Source organism: Parasteatoda tepidariorum, chromosome 5, assembly GCF_982258835.1.
Source record: "Parasteatoda tepidariorum strain Cologne lab strain chromosome 5, Ptep-v5.0, whole genome shotgun sequence".
Taxonomy (NCBI): Eukaryota; Metazoa; Arthropoda; class Arachnida; order Araneae; family Theridiidae; genus Parasteatoda; species Parasteatoda tepidariorum.
Window position 1 is genome coordinate 110,605,916 of NC_141759.1, and position 20,260 is coordinate 110,626,175.

Genomic DNA, 20,260 nt, shown 5'->3' on the forward strand with positions numbered 1-20,260 from the left:
ACTTTCAAGTTTTGTTTATTTATTTTATATTACTTTTTTTAATATATTTTTCGATATTTTAACGTGAATAAAGCGTCCGGTATGTAAAAATAACTATTTTTTCCTTGGGAAAAAGCGAATAATAGCTAATAAACGGGTAAATATCGGATAATTTGCATTTATTTATTTTATTTTTCTTTGTTAAAGAGCGAATAATGGCTGAAAAAGGCAGAAAAGTCGTATAAAGAGGCACGCACACATCACACCCCGTAACTCCCTATAATATTTACCTATAAACTTCAAACTCGGCCTGAACTCAGAGTTTAATATTACTAACAATTTTACCGAAGGAATTTTTTATACACCTATTAGTGGGCCCACAATGACCCAAAATATGTTTTGTTGACTTACCGGAAGGAGGTGTTTTAAGCTAAATATTCGTGAGGCTGCCATGTGAAGCGTGGCGAAGTTGATAGCGCTTTGGGCAAGTTAGATTTGTTGCCCCGGAGACCCAGGGTTCGGAACCCTGCAAGGGTCGACTTCCAAGTTTTGTTTATTTATTTTATATTACTTTTTTTAATATATTTTTCGATATTTTAACGTGAATAAAGCGTCCGGTATGTAAAAATAACTATTTTTTCCTTGGGAAAAAGCGAATAATAGCTAATAAACGGGTAAATATCGGATAATTTGCATTTATTTATTTTATTTTTCTTTGTTAAAGAGCGAATAATGGCTGAAAAAGGCAGAAAAGTCGTATAAAGAGGCACGCACACATCACACCCCGTAACTCCCTATAATATTTACCTATAAACTTCAAACTCGGCCTGAACTCAGAGTTTAATATTACTAACAATTTTACCGAAGGAATTTTTTATACACCTATTAGTGGGCCCACAATGACCCAAAATATGTTTTGTTGACTTACCGGAAGGAGGTGTTTTAAGCTAAATATTCGTGAGGCTGCCATGTGAAGCGTGGCGAAGTTGATAGCGCTTTGGGCAAGTTAGATTTGTTGCCCCGGAGACCCTGGGTTCGGAACCCTGCAAGGGTCGACTTCCAAGTTTTGTTTATTTATTTTATATTACTTTTTTTAATATATTTTTCGATATTTTAACGTGAATAAAGCGTCCGGTATGTAAAAATAACTATTTTTTCCTTGCGAAAAAGCGAATAATAGCTAATAAACGGGTAAATTTCGGATAATTTTCATTTATTTATTTTATTTTTCTTTGTTAAAAAGCGAATAATGGCTGAAAAAGGCAGAAAAGTCGTATAAAGAGGCACGCACACATCACACCCCGTAACTCCCTATAATATTTACCTATAAACTTCAAACTCGGCCTGAACTCAGAGATTAATATTACTAACAATTTTACCGAAGGAATTTTTTATACACCTATTAGTGGGCCCACAATGACCCAAAATATGTTTTGTTGACTTACCGGAAGGAGGTGTTTTAAGCTAAATATTCGTGAGGCTGCCATGTGAAGCGTGGCGAAGTTGATAGCGCTTTGGGCAAGTTAGATTTGTTGCCCCGGAGACCCTGGGTTAGGAACCCTGCAAGGGTCGACTTTCAAGTTTTGTTTATTTATTTTATATTACTTTTTTTAATATATTTTTCGATATTTTAACGTGAATAAAGCGTCCGGTATGTAAAAATAACTATTTTTTCCTTGGGAAAAAGCGAATAATAGCTAATAAACGGGTAAATTTCGGATAATTTTCATTTATTTATTTTATTTTTCTTTGTTAAAGAGCGAATAATGGCTGAAAAAGGCAGAAAAGTCGTATTAGGAGGCACGCACACATCACACCCCGTAACTCCCTATAATATTTACCTATAAACTTCAAACTCGGCCTGAACTCAGAGTTTAATATTACTAACAATTTTACCGAAGGAATTTTTTATACACCTATTAGTGGGCCCACAATGACCCAAAATATGTTTTGTTGACTTACCGGAAGGAGGTGTTTTAAGCTAAATATTCGTGAGGCTGCCATGTGAAGCGTGGCGAAGTTGATAGCGCTTTGGGCAAGTTAGATTTGTTGCCCCGGAGACCCTGGGTTCGGAACCCTGCAAGGGTCGACTTTCAAGTTTTGTTTATTTATTTTGTATTACTTTTTTTAATATATTTTTCGATATTTTAACGTGAATAAAGCGTCCGGTATGTAAAAATAACTATTTTTTCCTTGGGAAAAAGCGAATAATAGCTAATAAACGGGTAAATTTCGGATAATTTTCATTTATTTATTTTATTTTTCTTTGTTAAAGAGCGAATAATGGCTGAAAAAGGCAGAAAAGTCGTATAAAGAGGCACGCACACATCACACCCAGTAACTCCCTATATTATTTACCTATAAACTTCAAACTCGGCCTGAACTCAGAGTTTAATATTACTAACAATTTTTCAAGAAGGAATTTTTTATAGACCTATTAGTGGGCCCACAATGACCCAAAATATGTTTTGTTGACTAACCGGGAGGTGGTGGTTTAAGCTAAATATTCGTGAGCCTGCCATGTGAAGCGTGGCGAAGTTGATAGCGCTTTGGGAAAGTTAGATTTGTTGCCCCGGAGACCCTGGGTTCGGAACCCTGCAAGGGTCGACTTTCAAGTTTTGTTTATTTATTTTATATTATTTTTTTAAATATATTTTTCGATATTTTAACGTGAATAAAGCGTCCGGTATATAAAAATAACTATTTCTTCCTTGGGAAAAAGCGAATAATAGCTAATAAACGGGTAAATTTCGGATAATTTTTATTTATTTATTTTATTTTTCTTTGTTAAAGAGCGAATAATGGCTGAAAAAGGCAGAAAAGTCGTATAAGGAGGCACGCACACATCACACCCCGTAACTCCCTATAATATTTACCTATAAACTTCAAGCTCGGCCTGAACTCAGAGTTTAATATTACTAACAATTTTACAGAAGGAATTTTTTATACACCTATTAGTGGGCCCACAATGACCCAAAATATATTTTGTTGACTTACCGGAAGGAGGTGTTTTAAGCTAAATATTCGTGAGGCTGCCATGTGAAGCGTGGCGAAGTTGATAGCGCTTTCGGCAAGTTAGATTTGTTGCCCCGGAGACCCTGGGTTCGGAACCCTGCAAGGGTCGACTTTCAAGTTTTGTTTATTTATTTTATATTACTTTTTTTAATATATTTTTCGATATTTTAACGTGAATAAAGCGTCCGGTATGTAAAAATAACTATTTTTTCCTTGGGAAAAAGCGAATAATAGCTAATAAACGGGTAAATATCGGATAATTTGCATTTATTTATTTTATTTTTCTTTGTTAAAGAGCGAATAATGGCTGAAAAAGGCAGAAAAGTCGTATAAAGAGGCACGCACACATCACACCCCGTAACTCCCTATAATATTTACCTATAAACTTCAAACTCGGCCTGAACTCAGAGTTTAATATTACTAACAATTTTACCGAAGGAATTTTTTATACACCTATTAGTGGGCCCACAATGACCCAAAATATATTTTGTTGACTTACCGGAAGGAGGTGTTTTAAGCTAAATATTCGTGAGGCTGCCATGTGAAGCGTGGCGAAGTTGATAGCGCTTTCGGCAAGTTAGATTTGTTGCCCCGGAGACCCTGGGTTCGGAACCCTGCAAGGGTCGACTTTCAAGTTTTGTTTATTTATTTTATATTACTTTTTTTAATATATTTTTCGATATTTTAACGTGAATAAAGCGTCCGGTATGTAAAAATAACTATTTCTTCCTTGGGAGAAAGCGAATAATAGCTAATAAACGGGTAAATATCGGATAATTTTTATTTATTTATTTATTTTATTTTTCTTTGTTAAAGAGCGAATAATGGCTGAAAAAGGCAGAAAAGTCGTATTAGGAGGCAAGCACACATCACACCCCGTAACTCCCTATAATATTTACCTATAAACTTCAAACTCGGCCTGAACTCAGAGTTTAATATTACTAACAATTTTACCGAAGGAATTTTTTATACACCTATTAGTGGGCCCACAATGACCCAAAATATGTTTTGTTGACTTACCGGAAGGAGGTGTTTTAAGCTAAATATTCGTGATTCTGCCATGTGAAGCGTGGCGAAGTTGATAGCGCTTTGGGCAAGTTAGATTTGTTGCCCCGGAGACCCTGGGTTCGGAACCCTGCAAGGGTCGACTTTCAAGTTTTGTTTATTTATTTTATATTACTTTTTTAATATATTTTTCGATATTTTAACGTGAATAAAGCGTCCGGTATGTAAAAATAACTATTTTTTCCTTGGGAAAAAGCGAATAATAGCTAATAAACGGGTAAATTTCGGATAATTTTCATTTATTTATTTTATTTTTCTTTGTTAAAGAGCGAATAATGGCTGAAAAAGGCAGAAAAGTCGTATAAAGAGGAACGCACACATCACACCCCGTAACTCCCTATAATATTTACCTATAAACTTCAAACTCGGCCTGAACTCAGAGTTTAATATTACTAACTATTTTACCGAAGGAATTTTTTATACACCTATTAGTGGGCCCACAATGACCCAAAATATGTTTTGTTGACTTACCGGAAGGAGGTGTTTTAAGCTAAATATTCGTGAGGCTGCCATGTGAAGCGTGGCGAAGTTGATAGCGCTTTGGGCAAGTTAGATTTGTTGCCTCGGAGACCCTGGGTTCGGAACCCTGCAAGGGTCGACTTTCAAGTTTTGTTTATTTATTTTATATTACTTTTTTTAATATATTTTTCGATATTTTAACGTGAATAAAGCGTCCGGTATGTAAAAATAACTATTTTTTCCTTGGGAAAAAGCGAATAATAGCAAATAAACGGGTAAATATCGGATAATTTGCATTTATTTATTTTATTTTTCTTTGTTAAAGAGCGAATAATGGCTGAAAAAGGCAGAAAAGTCGTATAAAGAGGCACGCACACATCACACCCCGTAACTCCCTATAATATTTACCTATAAACTTCAAACTCGGCCTGAACTCAGAGTTTAATATTACTAACAATTTTACCGAAGGAATTTTTTATACACCTATTAGTGGGCCCACAATGACCCAAAATATGTTTTGTTGACTTACCGGAAGGAGGTGTTTTAAGCTAAATATTCGTGAGGCTGCCATGTGAAGCGTGGCGAAGTTGATAGCGCTTTGGGCAAGTTAGATTTGTTGCCCCGGAGACCCTGGGTTCGGAACCCTGCAAGGGTCGACTTTCAAGTTTTGTTTATTTATTTTATATTACTTTTTTTAATATATTTTTCGATATTTTAACGTGAATAAAGCGTCCGGTATGTAAAAATAACTATTTTTTCATTGGGAAAAAGCGAATAATAGCTAATAAACGGGTAAATTTCGGATAATTTTCATTTATTTATTTTATTTTTCTTTGTTAAAGAGCGAATAATGGCTGAAAAAGGCAGAAAAGTCGTATAAAGAGGCACGCACACATCACACCCCGTAACTCCCTATAATATTTACCTATAAACTTCAAACTCGGCCTGAACTCAGAGTTTAATATTACTAACAATTTTACCGAAGGAATTTTTTATACACCTATTAGTGGGCCCACAATGACCCAAAATATATTTTGTTGACTTACCGGAAGGAGGTGTTTTAAGCTAAATATTCGTGAGGCTGCCATGTGAAGCGTGGCGAAGTTGATAGCGCTTTGGGCAAGTTAGATTTGTTGCCCCGGAGACCCTGGGGTCGGAACCCTGCAAGGGTCGACTTTCAAGTTTTGTTTATTTATTTTATATTACTTTTTTTAATATATTTTTCGATATTTTAACGTGAATAAAGCGTCCGGTATGTAAAAATAACTATTTTTTCCTTGGGAAAAAGCGAATAATAGCTAATAAACGGGTAAATTTCGGATAATTTTCATTTATTTATTTTATTTTTCTTTGTTAAAGAGCGAATAATGGCTGAAAAAGGCAGAAAAGTCGTATAAAGAGGCACGCACACATCACACCCCGTAACTCCCTATAATATTTACCTATAAACTTCAAACTCGGCCTGAACTCAGAGTTTAATATTACTAACAATTTTTCCCGAAGGAATTTTTTATAGACCTATTAGTGGGCCCACAATGACCCAAAATATGTTTTGTTGACTAACCGGGAGGAGGTGTTTTAAGCTAAATATTCGTGAGCCTGCCATGAGAAGCGTGTCGAAGTTGATAGCGCTTTGGGCAAGTTAGATTTGTTGTCCCGGAGACCCAGGGTTCGGAACACTGCAAGGGTCGACTTTCAAGTTTTGTTTATTTATTTTATATTATTTTTTTTAATATATTTTTCGATATTTTAACGTGAATAAAGCGTCCTGTATTTAAAAATAACTATTTTTTCCTTGGGAGAAAGCGAATAATAGCTAATAAACGGGTAAATATCGGATAATTTTTATTTATTCATTTATTTTATTTTTCATTGTTAAAGAGCGAATAATGACTGAAAAAGGCAGAAAAGTCGTATTGGGAGGCACGCACACATCACACCCCGTAACTCCCTATAATATTTACCTATAAACTTCAAACTCGGCCTGAACTCAGAGTTTAATATTACTAACAATTTTTCCCGAAGGAATTTTTTATAGACCTATTAGTGGGCCCACAATGACCCAAAATATGTCTTGTTGACTAAACGGGAGGAGGTCTTTTAAGCTAAATATTCGTGAGCCTGCCATGTGAAGCGTGGCGAAGTTGATAGCGCTTTGGGCAAGTTAGATTTGTTGCCCCGGAGACCCTGGGTTCGGAGCCCTGCAAGGGTAGACTTTTAAGTTTTGTTTATTTATTCTATATTATTTTTTTAACATATTTTTCGATATTTTAACGTGAATAAAGCGTCCGGTATATGAAAATAACTATTTTTACCTAGGGAAAAAGCGAATAGTAGCTAATAAACGAGTCAATTTCGGATAATTTTTATCTATTTATTTTATTTTTCTTTGTTAAAGAGCGAATAATGGCTGAAAAAAGCAGAAAAATCGTATTAGGAGGCACGCACACATCACACCCCGTAACTCCCTATAATACTTACCTATAAACTTCAAACTCGGCCGGAACTCAGAGTTTAATATTACTAACAATTTTACCGAAGGAATTTGTTATAGACCCTTTAGTGGGAACACAATGACCCAAAATACGTTTTGTTGACTAACCGGGAGAAGGTGTTTTAAGCTAAATATTCGTGAGGCTGCCATGTGAAGCGTGGCGAAGTTGATAGCGCTTTGGGCAAGTTAGATTTGTTGCCCCGGAGACCCTGGGTTCGGAGCCCTGCAAGGGTCGACTTTCAAATTTTGTTTATTTATTTTATACTATTTTGTTTAATATATTTTTCGATATTTTAACGTGAATAAAGCGTCCGGTATGTAAAAATAACTATTTTTTCCTTGGGAAAAAGCGAATAATAGCTAATAAACGGGTAAATTTCGGATAATTTTCATTTATTTATTTTATTTTTCTTTGTTAAAGAGCGAATAATGGCTGAAAAAGGCAGAAAAGTCGTATTAGGAGGCACGCACACATCACACCCCGTAACTCCCTATAATATTTACCTATAAACTTCAAACTCGGCCTGAACTCAAAGTTTAATATTACTAACAATTTTACCGAAGGAATTTTTTATACACCTATTAGTGGGCCCACAATGACCCAAAATATGTTTTGTTGACTTACCGGAAGGAGGTATTTTAAGCTAAATATTCGTAAGGCTGCCATGTGAAGCGTGGCGAAGTTGATAGCGCTTTGGGAAAGTTAGATTTGTTGCCCCGGAGACCCTGGGTTCGGAACCCTGCAAGGGTCGACTTTCAAGTTTTGTTTATTTATTTTATATTACTTTTTTTAATATATTTTTCGATATTTTAACGTGAATAAAGCGTCCGGTATGTAAAAATAACTATTTTTTCCTTGGGAAAAAGCGAATAATAGCTAATAAACGGGTAAATTTCGGATAATTTTCATTTATTTATTTTATTTTTCTTTGTTAAAGAGCGAATAATGGCTGAAAAAGGCAGAAAAGTCGTATTAGGAGGCACGCACACATCACACCCCGTAACTCCCTATAATATTTACCTATAAACTTCAAACTCGGCCTGAACTCAGAGTTTAATATTACTAACAATTTTACCGAAGGAATTTTTTATACACCTATTAGTGGGCCCACAATGACCCAAAATATGTTTTGTTGACTAACCGGGAGGTGGTGTTTTAAGCTAAATATTCGTGAGCCTGCCATGTGAAGCGTGGCGAAGTTGATAGCGCTTTGGGCAAGTTAGATTTGTTGCCCCGGAGACCCTGGGTTCGGAACCCTGCAAGGGTCGACTTTCAAGTTTTGTTTATTTATTTTATATTACTTTTTTTAATATATTTTTCGATATTTTAACGTGAATAAAGCGTCCGGTATGTAAAAATAACTATTTTTTCCTTGGGAAAAAGCGAATAATAGCTAATAAACGGGTAAATATCGGATAATTTGCATTTATTTATTTTATTTTTCTTTGTTAAAGAGCGAATAATGGCTGAAAAAGGCAGAAAAGTCGTATAAAGAGGCACGCACACATCACACCCCGTAACTCCCTATAATATTTACCTATAAACTTCAAACTCGGCCTGAACTCAGAGTTTAATATTACTAACAATTTTACCGAAGGAATTTTTTATACACCTATTAGTGGGCCCACAATGACCCAAAATATGTTTTGTTGACTTACCGGAAGGAGGTGTTTTAAGCTAAATATTCGTGAGGCTGCCATGTGAAGCGTGGCGAAGTTGATAGCGCTTTGGGCAAGTTAGATTTGTTGCCCCGGAGACCCAGGGTTCGGAACCCTGCAAGGGTCGACTTCCAAGTTTTGTTTATTTATTTTATATTACTTTTTTTAATATATTTTTCGATATTTTAACGTGAATAAAGCGTCCGGTATGTAAAAATAACTATTTTTTCCTTGGGAAAAAGCGAATAATAGCTAATAAACGGGTAAATATCGGATAATTTGCATTTATTTATTTTATTTTTCTTTGTTAAAGAGCGAATAATGGCTGAAAAAGGCAGAAAAGTCGTATAAAGAGGCACGCACACATCACACCCCGTAACTCCCTATAATATTTACCTATAAACTTCAAACTCGGCCTGAACTCAGAGTTTAATATTACTAACAATTTTACCGAAGGAATTTTTTATACACCTATTAGTGGGCCCACAATGACCCAAAATATGTTTTGTTGACTTACCGGAAGGAGGTGTTTTAAGCTAAATATTCGTGAGGCTGCCATGTGAAGCGTGGCGAAGTTGATAGCGCTTTGGGCAAGTTAGATTTGTTGCCCCGGAGACCCTGGGTTCGGAACCCTGCAAGGGTCGACTTCCAAGTTTTGTTTATTTATTTTATATTACTTTTTTTAATATATTTTTCGATATTTTAACGTGAATAAAGCGTCCGGTATGTAAAAATAACTATTTTTTCCTTGCGAAAAAGCGAATAATAGATAATAAACGGGTAAATTTCGGATAATTTTCATTTATTTATTTTATTTTTCTTTGTTAAAAAGCGAATAATGGCTGAAAAAGGCAGAAAAGTCGTATAAAGAGGCACGCACACATCACACCCCGTAACTCCCTATAATATTTACCTATAAACTTCAAACTCGGCCTGAACTCAGAGATTAATATTACTAACAATTTTACCGAAGGAATTTTTTATACACCTATTAGTGGGCCCACAATGACCCAAAATATGTTTTGTTGACTTACCGGAAGGAGGTGTTTTAAGCTAAATATTCGTGAGGCTGCCATGTGAAGCGTGGCGAAGTTGATAGCGCTTTGGGCAAGTTAGATTTGTTGCCCCGGAGACCCTGGGTTAGGAACCCTGCAAGGGTCGACTTTCAAGTTTTGTTTATTTATTTTATATTACTTTTTTTAATATATTTTTCGATATTTTAACGTGAATAAAGCGTCCGGTATGTAAAAATAACTATTTTTTCCTTGGGAAAAAGCGAATAATAGCTAATAAACGGGTAAATTTCGGATAATTTTCATTTATTTATTTTATTTTTCTTTGTTAAAGAGCGAATAATGGCTGAAAAAGGCAGAAAAGTCGTATTAGGAGGCACGCACACATCACACCCCGTAACTCCCTATAATATTTACCTATAAACTTCAAACTCGGCCTGAACTCAGAGTTTAATATTACTAACAATTTTACCGAAGGAATTTTTTATACACCTATTAGTGGGCCCACAATGACCCAAAATATGTTTTGTTGACTTACCGGAAGGAGGTGTTTTAAGCTAAATATTCGTGAGGCTGCCATGTGAAGCGTGGCGAAGTTGATAGCGCTTTGGGCAAGTTAGATTTGTTGCCCCGGAGACCCTGGGTTCGGAACCCTGCAAGGGTCGACTTTCAAGTTTTGTTTATTTATTTTGTATTACTTTTTTTAATATATTTTTCGATATTTTAACGTGAATAAAGCGTCCGGTATGTAAAAATAACTATTTTTTCCTTGGGAAAAAGCGAATAATAGCTAATAAACGGGTAAATTTCGGATAATTTTCATTTATTTATTTTATTTTTCTTTGTTAAAGAGCGAATAATGGCTGAAAAAGGCAGAAAAGTCGTATAAAGAGGCACGCACACATCACACCCAGTAACTCCCTATATTATTTACCTATAAACTTCAAACTCGGCCTGAACTCAGAGTTTAATATTACTAACAATTTTTCAAGAAGGAATTTTTTATAGACCTATTAGTGGGCCCACAATGACCCAAAATATGTTTTGTTGACTAACCGGGAGGTGGTGGTTTAAGCTAAATATTCGTGAGCCTGCCATGTGAAGCGTGGCGAAGTTGATAGCGCTTTGGGAAAGTTAGATTTGTTGCCCCGGAGACCCTGGGTTCGGAACCCTGCAAGGGTCGACTTTCAAGTTTTGTTTATTTATTTTATATTATTTTTTTAAATATATTTTTCGATATTTTAACGTGAATAAAGCGTCCGGTATATAAAAATAACTATTTCTTCCTTGGGAAAAAGCGAATAATAGCTAATAAACGGGTAAATTTCGGATAATTTTTATTTATTTATTTTATTTTTCTTTGTTAAAGAGCGAATAATGGCTGAAAAAGGCAGAAAAGTCGTATAAGGAGGCACGCACACATCACACCCCGTAACTCCCTATAATATTTACCTATAAACTTCAAGCTCGGCCTGAACTCAGAGTTTAATATTACTAACAATTTTACAGAAGGAATTTTTTATACACCTATTAGTGGGCCCACAATGACCCAAAATATATTTTGTTGACTTACCGGAAGGAGGTGTTTTAAGCTAAATATTCGTGAGGCTGCCATGTGAAGCGTGGCGAAGTTGATAGCGCTTTCGGCAAGTTAGATTTGTTGCCCCGGAGACCCTGGGTTCGGAACCCTGCAAGGGTCGACTTTCAAGTTTTGTTTATTTATTTTATATTACTTTTTTTAATATATTTTTCGATATTTTAACGTGAATAAAGCGTCCGGTATGTAAAAATAACTATTTTTTCCTTGGGAAAAAGCGAATAATAGCTAATAAACGGGTAAATATCGGATAATTTGCATTTATTTATTTTATTTTTCTTTGTTAAAGAGCGAATAATGGCTGAAAAAGGCAGAAAAGTCGTATAAAGAGGCACGCACACATCACACCCCGTAACTCCCTATAATATTTACCTATAAACTTCAAACTCGGCCTGAACTCAGAGTTTAATATTACTAACAATTTTACCGAAGGAATTTTTTATACACCTATTAGTGGGCCCACAATGACCCAAAATATATTTTGTTGACTTACCGGAAGGAGGTGTTTTAAGCTAAATATTCGTGAGGCTGCCATGTGAAGCGTGGCGAAGTTGATAGCGCTTTCGGCAAGTTAGATTTGTTGCCCCGGAGACCCTGGGTTCGGAACCCTGCAAGGGTCGACTTTCAAGTTTTGTTTATTTATTTTATATTACTTTTTTTAATATATTTTTCGATATTTTAACGTGAATAAAGCGTCCGGTATGTAAAAATAACTATTTCTTCCTTGGGAGAAAGCGAATAATAGCTAATAAACGGGTAAATATCGGATAATTTTTATTTATTTATTTATTTTATTTTTCTTTGTTAAAGAGCGAATAATGGCTGAAAAAGGCAGAAAAGTCGTATTAGGAGGCAAGCACACATCACACCCCGTAACTCCCTATAATATTTACCTATAAACTTCAAACTCGGCCTGAACTCAGAGTTTAATATTACTAACAATTTTACCGAAGGAATTTTTTATACACCTATTAGTGGGCCCACAATGACCCAAAATATGTTTTGTTGACTTACCGGAAGGAGGTGTTTTAAGCTAAATATTCGTGATTCTGCCATGTGAAGCGTGGCGAAGTTGATAGCGCTTTGGGCAAGTTAGATTTGTTGCCCCGGAGACCCTGGGTTCGGAACCCTGCAAGGGTCGACTTTCAAGTTTTGTTTATTTATTTTATATTACTTTTTTAATATATTTTTCGATATTTTAACGTGAATAAAGCGTCCGGTATGTAAAAATAACTATTTTTTCCTTGGGAAAAAGCGAATAATAGCTAATAAACGGGTAAATTTCGGATAATTTTCATTTATTTATTTTATTTTTCTTTGTTAAAGAGCGAATAATGGCTGAAAAAGGCAGAAAAGTCGTATAAAGAGGAACGCACACATCACACCCCGTAACTCCCTATAATATTTACCTATAAACTTCAAACTCGGCCTGAACTCAGAGTTTAATATTACTAACTATTTTACCGAAGGAATTTTTTATACACCTATTAGTGGGCCCACAATGACCCAAAATATGTTTTGTTGACTTACCGGAAGGAGGTGTTTTAAGCTAAATATTCGTGAGGCTGCCATGTGAAGCGTGGCGAAGTTGATAGCGCTTTGGGCAAGTTAGATTTGTTGCCTCGGAGACCCTGGGTTCGGAACCCTGCAAGGGTCGACTTTCAAGTTTTGTTTATTTATTTTATATTACTTTTTTTAATATATTTTTCGATATTTTAACGTGAATAAAGCGTCCGGTATGTAAAAATAACTATTTTTTCCTTGGGAAAAAGCGAATAATAGCAAATAAACGGGTAAATATCGGATAATTTGCATTTATTTATTTTATTTTTCTTTGTTAAAGAGCGAATAATGGCTGAAAAAGGCAGAAAAGTCGTATAAAGAGGCACGCACACATCACACCCCGTAACTCCCTATAATATTTACCTATAAACTTCAAACTCGGCCTGAACTCAGAGTTTAATATTACTAACAATTTTACCGAAGGAATTTTTTATACACCTATTAGTGGGCCCACAATGACCCAAAATATGTTTTGTTGACTTACCGGAAGGAGGTGTTTTAAGCTAAATATTCGTGAGGCTGCCATGTGAAGCGTGGCGAAGTTGATAGCGCTTTGGGCAAGTTAGATTTGTTGCCCCGGAGACCCTGGGTTCGGAACCCTGCAAGGGTCGACTTTCAAGTTTTGTTTATTTATTTTATATTACTTTTTTTAATATATTTTTCGATATTTTAACGTGAATAAAGCGTCCGGTATGTAAAAATAACTATTTTTTCATTGGGAAAAAGCGAATAATAGCTAATAAACGGGTAAATTTCGGATAATTTTCATTTATTTATTTTATTTTTCTTTGTTAAAGAGCGAATAATGGCTGAAAAAGGCAGAAAAGTCGTATAAAGAGGCACGCACACATCACACCCCGTAACTCCCTATAATATTTACCTATAAACTTCAAACTCGGCCTGAACTCAGAGTTTAATATTACTAACAATTTTACCGAAGGAATTTTTTATACACCTATTAGTGGGCCCACAATGACCCAAAATATATTTTGTTGACTTACCGGAAGGAGGTGTTTTAAGCTAAATATTCGTGAGGCTGCCATGTGAAGCGTGGCGAAGTTGATAGCGCTTTGGGCAAGTTAGATTTGTTGCCCCGGAGACCCTGGGGTCGGAACCCTGCAAGGGTCGACTTTCAAGTTTTGTTTATTTATTTTATATTACTTTTTTTAATATATTTTTCGATATTTTAACGTGAATAAAGCGTCCGGTATGTAAAAATAACTATTTTTTCCTTGGGAAAAAGCGAATAATAGCTAATAAACGGGTAAATTTCGGATAATTTTCATTTATTTATTTTATTTTTCTTTGTTAAAGAGCGAATAATGGCTGAAAAAGGCAGAAAAGTCGTATAAAGAGGCACGCACACATCACACCCCGTAACTCCCTATAATATTTACCTATAAACTTCAAACTCGGCCTGAACTCAGAGTTTAATATTACTAACAATTTTTCCCGAAGGAATTTTTTATAGACCTATTAGTGGGCCCACAATGACCCAAAATATGTTTTGTTGACTAACCGGGAGGAGGTGTTTTAAGCTAAATATTCGTGAGCCTGCCATGAGAAGCGTGTCGAAGTTGATAGCGCTTTGGGCAAGTTAGATTTGTTGTCCCGGAGACCCAGGGTTCGGAACACTGCAAGGGTCGACTTTCAAGTTTTGTTTATTTATTTTATATTATTTTTTTTAATATATTTTTCGATATTTTAACGTGAATAAAGCGTCCTGTATTTAAAAATAACTATTTTTTCCTTGGGAGAAAGCGAATAATAGCTAATAAACGGGTAAATATCGGATAATTTTTATTTATTCATTTATTTTATTTTTCATTGTTAAAGAGCGAATAATGACTGAAAAAGGCAGAAAAGTCGTATTGGGAGGCACGCACACATCACACCCCGTAACTCCCTATAATATTTACCTATAAACTTCAAACTCGGCCTGAACTCAGAGTTTAATATTACTAACAATTTTTCCCGAAGGAATTTTTTATAGACCTATTAGTGGGCCCACAATGACCCAAAATATGTCTTGTTGACTAAACGGGAGGAGGTCTTTTAAGCTAAATATTCGTGAGCCTGCCATGTGAAGCGTGGCGAAGTTGATAGCGCTTTGGGCAAGTTAGATTTGTTGCCCCGGAGACCCTGGGTTCGGAGCCCTGCAAGGGTAGACTTTTAAGTTTTGTTTATTTATTCTATATTATTTTTTTAACATATTTTTCGATATTTTAACGTGAATAAAGCGTCCGGTATATGAAAATAACTATTTTTACCTAGGGAAAAAGCGAATAGTAGCTAATAAACGAGTCAATTTCGGATAATTTTTATCTATTTATTTTATTTTTCTTTGTTAAAGAGCGAATAATGGCTGAAAAAAGCAGAAAAATCGTATTAGGAGGCACGCACACATCACACCCCGTAACTCCCTATAATACTTACCTATAAACTTCAAACTCGGCCGGAACTCAGAGTTTAATATTACTAACAATTTTACCGAAGGAATTTGTTATAGACCCTTTAGTGGGAACACAATGACCCAAAATACGTTTTGTTGACTAACCGGGAGAAGGTGTTTTAAGCTAAATATTCGTGAGGCTGCCATGTGAAGCGTGGCGAAGTTGATAGCGCTTTGGGCAAGTTAGATTTGTTGCCCCGGAGACCCTGGGTTCGGAGCCCTGCAAGGGTCGACTTTCAAATTTTGTTTATTTATTTTATACTATTTTGTTTAATATATTTTTCGATATTTTAACGTGAATAAAGCGTCCGGTATGTAAAAATAACTATTTTTTCCTTGGGAAAAAGCGAATAATAGCTAATAAACGGGTAAATTTCGGATAATTTTCATTTATTTATTTTATTTTTCTTTGTTAAAGAGCGAATAATGGCTGAAAAAGGCAGAAAAGTCGTATAAAGAGGCACGCACACATCACACCCCGTAACTCCCTATAATATTTACCTATAAACTTCAAACTCGGCCTGAACTCAGAGTTTAATATTACTAACAATTTTACCGAAGGAATTTTTTATACACCTATTAGTGGGCCCACAATGACCCAAAATATGTTTTGTTGACTTACCGGAAGGAGGTGTTTTAAGCTAAATATTCGTGAGGCTGCCATGTGAAGCGTGGCGAAGTTGATAGCGCTTTGGGCAAGTTAGATTTGTTGCCTCGGAGACCCTGGGTTCGGAACCCTGCAAGGGTCGACTTTCAAGTTTTGTTTATTTATTTTATATTACTTTTTTTAATATATTTTTCGATATTTTAACGTGAATAAAGCGTCCGGTATATAAAAATAACTATTTTTTCCTTGGGAAAAAGCGAATAATAGCAAATAAACGGGTAAATATCGGATAATTTGCATTTATTTATTTTATTTTTCTTTGTTAAAGAGCGAATAATGGCTGAAAAAGGCAGAAAAGTCGTATAAAGAGGCACGCACACATCACACCCCGTAACTCCCTATAATATTTACCTATAAACTTCAAACTCGGCCTGAACTCAGAGTTTAATATTACTAACAATTTTACCGAAGGAATTGTTTATACACCTATTAGTGGGCCCACAATGACCCAAAATATGTTTTGTTGACTTACCGGAAGGAGGTGTTTTAAGCTAAATATTCGTGAGGCTGCCATGTGAAGCGTGGCGAAGTTGATAGCGCTTTGGGCAAGTTAGATTTGTTGCCCCGGAGACCCTGGGGTCGGAACCCTGCAAGGGTCGACTTTCAAGTTTTGTTTATTTATTTTATATTACTTTTTTTAATATATTTTTCGATATTTTAACGTGAATAAAGCGTCCGGTATGTAAAAATAACTATTTTTTCCTTGGGAAAAAGCGAATAATAGCTAATAAACGGGTAAATTTCGGATAATTTTCATTTATTTATTTTATTTTTCTTTGTTAAAGAGCGAATAATGGCTGAAAAAGGCAGAAAAGTCGTATAAAGAGGCACGCACACATCACACCCCGTAACTCCCTATAATATTTACCTATAAACTTCAAACTCGGCCTGAACTCAGAGTTTAATATTACTAACAATTTTTCCCGAAGGAATTTTTTATAGACCTATTAGTGGGCCCACAATGACCCAAAATATGTTTTGTTGACTAACCGGGAGGAGGTGTTTTAAGCTAAATATTCGTGAGCCTGCCATGAGAAGCGTGTCGAAGTTGATAGCGCTTTGGGCAAGTTAGATTTGTTGTCCCGGAGACCCAGGGTTCGGAACACTGCAAGGGTCGACTTTCAAGTTTTGTTTATTTATTTTATATTATTTTTTTTAATATATTTTTCGATATTTTAACGTGAATAAAGCGTCCTGTATTTAAAAATAACTATTTTTTCCTTGGGAGAAAGCGAATAATAGCTAATAAACGGGTAAATATCGGATAATTTTTATTTATTCATTTATTTTATTTTTCATTGTTAAAGAGCGAATAATGACTGAAAAAGGCAGAAAAGTCGTATTGGGAGGCACGCACACATCACACCCCGTAACTCCCTATAATATTTACCTATAAACTTCAAACTCGGCCTGAACTCAGAGTTTAATATTACTAACAATTTTTCCCGAAGGAATTTTTTATAGACCTATTAGTGGGCCCACAATGACCCAAAATATGTCTTGTTGACTAAACGGGAGGAGGTCTTTTAAGCTAAATATTCGTGAGCCTGCCATGTGAAGCGTGGCGAAGTTGATAGCGCTTTGGGCAAGTTAGATTTGTTGCCCCGGAGACCCTGGGTTCGGAGCCCTGCAAGGGTAGACTTTTAAGTTTTGTTTATTTATTCTATATTATTTTTTTAACATATTTTTCGATATTTTAACGTGAATAAAGCGTCCGGTATATGAAAATAACTATTTTTACCTAGGGAAAAAGCGAATAGTAGCTAATAAACGAGTCAATTTCGGATAATTTTTATCTATTTATTTTATTTTTCTTTGTTAAAGAGCGAATAATGGCTGAAAAAAGCAGAAAAATCGTATTAGGAGGCACGCACACATCACACCCCGTAACTCCCTATAATACTTACCTATAAACTTCAAACTCGGCCGGAACTCAGAGTTTAATATTACTAACAATTTTACCGAAGGAATTTGTTATAGACCCTTTAGTGGGAACACAATGACCCAAAATACGTTTTGTTGACTAACCGGGAGAAGGTGTTTTAAGCTAAATATTCGTGAGGCTGCCATGTGAAGCGTGGCGAAGTTGATAGCGCTTTGGGCAAGTTAGATTTGTTGCCCCGGAGACCCTGGGTTCGGAGCCCTGCAAGGGTCGACTTTCAAATTTTGTTTATTTATTTTATACTATTTTGTTTAATATATTTTTCGATATTTTAACGTGAATAAAGCGTCCGGTATGTAAAAATAACTATTTTTTCCTTGGGAAAAAGCGAATAATAGCTAATAAACGGGTAAATTTCGGATAATTTTCATTTATTTATTTTATTTTTCTTTGTTAAAGAGCGAATAATGGCTGAAAAAGGCAGAAAAGTCGTATAAAGAGGCACGCACACATCACACCCCGTAACTCCCTATAATATTTACCTATAAACTTCAAACTCGGCCTGAACTCAGAGTTTAATATTACTAACAATTTTACCGAAGGAATTTTTTATACACCTATTAGTGGGCCCACAATGACCCAAAATATGTTTTGTTGACTTACCGGAAGGAGGTGTTTTAAGCTAAATATTCGTGAGGCTGCCATGTGAAGCGTGGCGAAGTTGATAGCGCTTTGGGCAAGTTAGATTTGTTGCCTCGGAGACCCTGGGTTCGGAACCCTGCAAGGGTCGACTTTCAAGTTTTGTTTATTTATTTTATATTACTTTTTTTAATATATTTTTCGATATTTTAACGTGAATAAAGCGTCCGGTATGTAAAAATAACTATTTTTTCCTTGCGAAAAAGCGAATAATAGCAAATAAACGGGTAAATATCGGATAATTTGCATTTATTTATTTTATTTTTCTTTGTTAAAGAGCGAATAATGGCTGAAAAAGGCAGAAAAGTCGTATAAAGAGGCACGCACACATCACACCCCGTAACTCCCTATAATATTTACCTATAAACTTCAAACTCGGCCTGAACTCAGAGTTTAATATTACTAACAATTTTACCGAAGGAATTTTTTATACACCTATTAGTGGGCCCACAATGACCCAAAATATGTTTTGTTGACTTACCGGAAGGAGGTGTTTTAAGCTAAATATTCGTGAGGCTGCCATGTGAAGCGTGGCGAAGTTGATAGCGCTTTGGGCAAGTTAGATTTGTTGCCCCGGAGACCCTGGGTTCGGAACCCTGCAAGGGTCGACTTTCAAGTTTTGTTTATTTATTTTATATTACTTTTTTTAATATATTTTTCGATATTTTAACGTGAATAAAGCGTCCGGTATGTAAAAATAACTATTTTTTCATTGGGAAAAAGCGAATAATAGCTAATAAACGGGTAAATTTCGGATAATTTTCATTTATTTATTTTATTTTTCTTTGTTAAAGAGCGAATAATGGCTGAAAAAGGCAGAAAAGTCGTATAAAGAGGCACGCACACATCACACCCCGTAACTCCCTATAATATTTACCTATAAACTTCAAACTCGGCCTGAACTCAGAGTTTAATATTACTAACAATTTTACCGAAGGAATTTTTTATACACCTATTAGTGGGCCCACAATGACCCAAAATATGTTTTGTTGACTTACCGGAAGGAGGTGTTTTAAGCTAAATATTCGTGAGGCTCCCATGTGAAGCGTGGCGAAGTTGATAGCGCTTTGGGCAAGTTAGATTTGTTGCCCCGGAGACCCTGGGGTCGGAACCCTGCAAGGGTCGACTTTCAAGTTTTGTTTATTTATTTTATATTACTTTTTTTAATATATTTTTCGATATTTTAACGTGAATAAAGCGTCCGGTATGTAAAAATAACTATTTTTTCCTTGGGAAAAAGCGAATAATAGCTAATAAACGGGTAAATTTCGGATAATTTTCATTTATTTATTTTATTTTTCTTTGTTAAAGAGCGAATAATGGCTGAAAAAGGCAGAAAAGTCGTATAAAGAGGCACGCACACATCACACCCCGTAACTCCCTATAATATTTACCTATAAACTTCAAACTCGGCCTGAACTCAGAGTTTAATATTACTAACAATTTTTCCCGAAGGAATTTTTTATAGACCTATTAGTGGGCCCACAATGACCCAAAATATGTTTTGTTGACTAACCGGGAGGAGGTGTTTTAAGCTAAATATTCGTGAGCCTGCCATGAGAAGCGTTTCGAAGTTGATAGCGCTTTGGGCAAGTTAGATTTGTTGTCCCGGAGACCCAGGGTTCGGAACACTGCAAGGGTCGACTTTCAAGTTTTGTTTATTTATTTTATATTATTTTTTTAAATATATTTTTCGATATTTTAACGTGAATAAAG